This window comes from Lipophrys pholis (assembly GCF_963383615.2).
Source record: "Lipophrys pholis genome assembly, chromosome: 6".
NCBI classification, from domain to species: Eukaryota; Metazoa; Chordata; class Actinopteri; order Blenniiformes; family Blenniidae; genus Lipophrys; species Lipophrys pholis.
The window spans coordinates 27,009,811-27,016,048 of NC_137629.1; positions in this window are offsets into that span (position 1 = coordinate 27,009,811).

A 6,238-nucleotide genomic window follows, 5' to 3' on the forward strand; every position below is an offset into this window, starting at 1 on the left:
TTACTTGTCGCCAGACTGTACAAAAAACTTAAAATAAATATATTTTAAAATCCAAGTAATGCCCTCTCAATCACTAAGAGTGTAATTAATCCTAAATACAGTGCTCACCGAGTGTAAGGGTCCCTTGTGTGCCTCTGTCAAGTCTCTCTTACATGTTTGTCCCTCTTCCTGTTTTATTTTGAAGTCACCTGTCTTTTCCATGTCCCTGTATACTTGTCCTCTCTGTTCACCATCCCTGTGTTTCTGATTAAAGTTGATTTGTGTCACCTGTGTCGTCCTCTCGCAGTGTGTATTTAAGTCCTGTTTCCGGTTGTCTGGTTTTTGGATCATCAGTTGTTGTTTGTCTTGTCTTCTGCCCTTCCTTTTGTGCTCTTTTATGGCTTTTTCTGTGTTTTGGACTCTTGCCTGATTTTGATGACTGCACCTCTGGACTTCCCTGATGCTTTTATAAGCCCAGATCTTAATAAACTCTTAATAAAAAATAAATAAAAAATCACATTTGTTGACATCTGTTCGGAAGCTTTCACTTTAGTAAAAAACTACATTAAACACTTCATGTCTTATTTCTTATGATTACATTTGTTCAATTGATTGTTTTTTTTTATTGGACAAGGTTGTAAAGCATTGTGCTAAGTATGTGAGTTATAAACATTTGCGTTAAGATATTGTCTCATATATAATTAATATATGTACTCAAGAAAAAGAAACAGTTTTGACTCAATTATACGCAGTGAGATTATTGTTTTCATTTGGTCTGTGTGTAAATTAGAATGTCAAATGTAACAGCAGCAAAAAAAAGGGGGGAAAAAGGAAGCACCACTTTATATCTTTGTATTGAATTGTATTGTAATAAAAACAGTGTGAGAGAATGCATGGAGGCATGAAGCTTTGTGGCTTCATAATGCCACAGGCACATATTACTGTGGAGATACATTCACATCCATGATTCAGACTCTTTTCGAAAAAACACAACTGTACTCACCCATTATAGTGTCTTTTCATCAGTTAAACCCAGATGTGGGTAGTAATATGTTACATTTACTCTGTTAAATTTACTTAAGGAAGTTTTGGGATAAATAGTACTCCTGAGAGTAGTTTTACTACAACATACTTTTTACTTTTAGTTAAGTATAATTCTGAAGAATTAAGAAAAAAAAAAAAGCTACTTTTCTGTTGCTTCGTGCTTCATGTCGCTTTTAATTAAAATATATGAAAATAATCGCATTATTTTCATCTGGCGGAGAGACTTCTGCTCCGTGGATTGACTCGGTGCGACCAATCAGATGAAGCCAGGCAGTCACGTGACTGCACTCAAACTCTCCGCATGCTGCAGGAAACCGCCGTGCTGATTCATGCGATGTGAGCTGTGTCTGCACAAAGTGTGAACACCTCAGCCAACAACAACTCATCTTTTGCTTGAGCAAACATGTTGCGGTAAGTTTTGGATGAGTTCTGACAGAATATTCTGCCGGTGGCCCCATTATTTTCACGGACAACCTACTCATTCATGTGTTTCACACTATACGCGCCTTCCAACACTTTTCCCTCAGTAAAACAAGATGACTTCCATCTTGTCTTGATTAGTAAAAATAAAAAAAGTAAATCACACACAAACAAACAATATCACGTTTATTACCTATTACTTCTTTAGCCAATCATGGGACATGCTATTTTGAAAATATGTATTTATTTCCAGCCTCATTAGATGTTATTTTGTTTCGTTGTATCTGAATTTGTATGTCCTAGAGAGGTTACTCAGCAATTACAACTTGAATACTTTTTAATCCAAGTACTTTATTACTCTTACGCAAGTCATTTTTTAGATGCATCCTCTTACTTTTACGTGAGTAAAATTTGGGGATGCTCTACACACCCTCTGGTTAAACCCTTAAAAAACGGCTCCATTTAGGCTCTGCTGCTTTTTATGGAGAATGTAACCAGTCAGCTTAGTGTTTCTTCTATTTTCTGCTCCTTAAATAAGAATCAAAGGGGAAGAACAGCAAATACATCAAATAAATATGAAATATAAAAATAATATCAAAATGTTTTAGCGTTCCTGTTGTAAGTCACACAGAGCAAAGTGAGTGAAAATGTACTATTTTACTAGTAGTTGGTATTGTATACTGGGTCTCGGGGGGAAAAAAGGAGTGAGGAGTGAGATTTGGCGTCCACATTAACCTCATACATAGATGATTTGTAGCTTCTTAAATATTTCAACTTTTGATGCAGATCTTTCCAAGATCCTTCCTTTTCGTGTGTGTCTATTGGAATAAAAAGGCAAGTGGAAGTAAGACATGAACAAGTAAGGAAGACGTGTATGTTAATGGTATTAAAAACATTGTATCTCATTTTCATCAAAGCCTGTTTATCAATTGGCTACATTACGTGCATCACTACATTTCTTAAAGTCTACATGTCCACATATCTAGTCTACGTCATCCATCACGTTTTGTATTATTATAAAGAATGTAACTATGCATAGATAAATTGATAATATCTCTAGTGATTTGTTCATGCAGATAGAAATCTTGATTACATTAGATTTCATAGACAAGTGTTTGGAAAACATGGTTTTAAAGGGAAGCTTTGTGGGAGCAGTGTCCCCCCCAAAACACAGGATGTGAATTCAGAGTTCCTGGTTGCTTGAATGCAATTGTTGCATCGGCGCAAAGGAAGGAAATTATCGGGGAGTTTCCTTCAAAAGAGGAAAGTGCCCATTTCCTTTCCATGGAAGAAAACATTTCTGGAGTGAAAGAGTCACAGAAGAAAGACTTGCAACAGTCATGTGGATCGTCTCTGTTGGCCTTTCAGTTTGGAAGATTTGAATCCATTTGTTGCAGAGGAGAATCAAAATCACTTCTTCAGGTGAGAACCAAATATATATCTATAATGAATTGGTGCACAGTTGTTTTGATCAGCGTTTATTGTAAATCGACTTTACAAATAGATAATTCTCTAAAATCTGACTTTGCTATAACCTTGCGTATGTTGGGCTGCTTCTAACACCGTAATCACTATTGATTCAGAATGTGTACTAACCTTGTACGCTGTAGATCAGCAAGATAAACCAGAATTATCTCATAAATTTTCATCCGCTTCCTTCTTCCTACTCCTACACAGCGCGAATGGCTGCATCGCAATTTCACCGCAGTTTAGAAAGCACGAAACCAATGAATGAACCACCCATTTAATGGCCATACTTTATGTGTGTTTATTCCTGATATTTCAAATCATTGTCGATTAATGCATTAATTGAGAGTAGCTCAGAGCTGATAAGCGTGTGAAGTTATGCTTTTGTTGAATTTTATTTGCTGACTTACTCACTCGTGCTGAACCAAATACAGATTTTGACATGTTTGCACATTCCTTTCATCTTTCCAATTTTTTTATTTATTTATCAGGGACAGTGCAATATACATAGAAAAAAGATCTGATGTGTTGCACATAGAGTAGAAAGCTCGACACTAATTTGCAACTCTCGTCCCGAGACCCAAGAGTTAGCATTCATGCTGGAATCATTCATCTGTATGTAGAAGGGCATCTCATTCATGTTTTATGTAAGTCACACTTAAAGGAATGATCCATAGTGTAAATCTGCAAGTGAAACGTAAAAACAGAAACCTATGAGCAATATTCTTTTTTATTAATTAGCAGACTAAGGTCTTAACATCTCTGTAATACTTTATTGATTTAAAAAGCCTACAGAAGACATTTTAAGCAAGGTAACTGGTGGAGCTTGATTACAACTGCAGGTCAGGCTCATCCACCTGTACTGCATACTCAAAGATTATCTGACTATAAGCACGTACATACATCCACTGGGGAGGCAGATGCCGTATAATAATGTGATTTACTATGCCAGTCCGACACCTGACATCTCATGTGTTGTCTGGAGTGCAGCCAGATGGTGTCCTTGACTTCTGTGGCAATATAACACATTCACAGTGTGATGGCTTTTCACTGTACATTAGATCACGTCTTACATTTGCAGGCTTTTACTTGATGCTACACCTAGGGTTTGTTTTTTTCAAGAAATGGCTTCGGGAATCACTGTTACCATTATTCATTTCTTGGATTGATTTTCTGTGAGTATGGTGCACCATAAAAACAATAAAATAAGTAAATAAAAATATTAGCATAATGGAAGATTTGAAATTGAGCTTAACAAGCTACTTACAGCACTGAACTCTATAAGCGAGGACTGTCACTTGGCCAAGAATGTAAAATGTTGTATGGAATAAATTACATATAATTCAAAGAACAATAATAATTTTATACTTGCTGTTCAGTATATCTAGTGGTTGAAGGATTGACTAAGGATTGAAATGTCTTTGCGTCACTTAATGACAATGCTCCGTCCCTCAGCGTGCACTATACTATACTATAAGATTTGTGATGTAGACTTTCAGCTTATAATCAGTAATTTCGTACACCCCAAGATTATATAGTATCTGCTGTGAAACAGTCAATGTCAAAAGGTGATGTTCTAAAAAAAAAAAAAAAAACAACAATACCAAGGCAGCTTCTTTTAGCACCTTTACAGACAAACCTTGTGAAATGGAACTAATGCTCTGGACGCTCAACTGCTGCATGTGAGTCCGTGTGGACTTGCAATGACACCATACAATATACAATAGGTTCAAATAGGAAGAATTCACTTTTGAATAATTCAGTGTTTTTGCCTCATGATGATGTTAAAAGCTCATTCGTCGCTGTTGTATGATTAGCATAAACACAAGGATATACGCTAAAGATTACCCATACTCTTCATGCAGCCTTTTAACCTCCTGCACACCCTACCATAGATTCAAAGTTGAATAATGCATAAATCTGAACACTTTATATGTAGTTTTTGATCCTACTTCGGGGAAAATCGATGTTTTTGTAATAGTTACAATCATTGCGTCGTTTCCAACAATGTGGTGGGGAGAGATCATTTTTATTGCCAAATGTAGTTTTAGTTTGTAATTACAGAAGAGAAGCAATGGATTGGTGGATAAAATATATGTACGTTTTCTTTTTCGGAGGTTGGGTAAATGTAATACCATCAATACATGAGCACAATGGGTCAGGTGCTGGTTAAGTCCAAACGCAGAGTGGGAGGTGGTGGAGGCGGATGAGAGCAGTTTGAGTATTTCTCTCAACTCTGCCATGAAAGTGGAAATTAGGTTCACAACGACGGCACAGTCTTTTGAACGTTTCACAGGAATACAATTGTTCACTGTTGTGTGATTCTATGATTAGTGCCCATATCAAGTAGTTAGCATGGGGACTGTGCACAGGCACAGTTTCCTCAAACATAGTGATCCTGACAAAATAGTGAAAACACCAAGACAATATGTTGATGGAAGCCTTTTGCAGAAAACCCCCATACAACAGTTTTTATCTGAGGGTGATGCTGTCTGTTTTGATAGAATGTCTCTAAATGACCTGTTTACCGCTAACTTGCACCAGGTCCTTTGTTAAGGATTTTTATTGTTTTTCTATTTTTAGTTTATGCCAAACCAGGATTTTGTTTTCTTTTTTTTCTTTTCTTTTTTTTTTAAAGAAGAGAAAAAAACTGTTCTGATGCACTGACAGTGGAAAAGGCAGCTTACTGACCTTGAAGGTTCATCATTATGGGTTTTTTCCTCATGTTATCACAGGGGGGCTTTCAAGGTAGTGACTGAAGCAGAATATTTTCTTCTGCATGGCTACCTACATTGAGACATTCTCCCCTGAGATTCTGTTTGATATCGAATAGCAGACTGCACAGATGTGCATTCTTGTGAAATTTATTCATGCATTTAACAATTGATGTGTGGTGCATCTTTCTGTAGGAAATACTAATGTATCCCTGCTTTTGTAATTATAGATGCATGTGTTTCCCCCACGATTCTATGACACAGTTGTTAGTCTTTCTCTGCCCCTCCTTCAGCAAGCTCTGATTTACTTTGTTAAGGTGTGACCTCATCATCCTGGTTCCCTGATACCCCACCTCCCCCTCGCTGCAAGACCAAGCAGCCCCGTTATCACACTCACACACACACACTCACACACACACAGTCACACAGGGGCACACAGAACAGCAGCAGAGACGGGTCTATGGAGGCTTGGGAGATTTTCTCATTTTAGTACTGTAACATGTGTGTGTGTGTGTGCGTGTGTGTGTCGGGAGAGACGAGCAGAGTGAGAGAGTGAGAGAGGGAAAGCGAAACAGAGGAGGAGGGAAAAAAAGGAGGGAGGGTGGATCATGCAT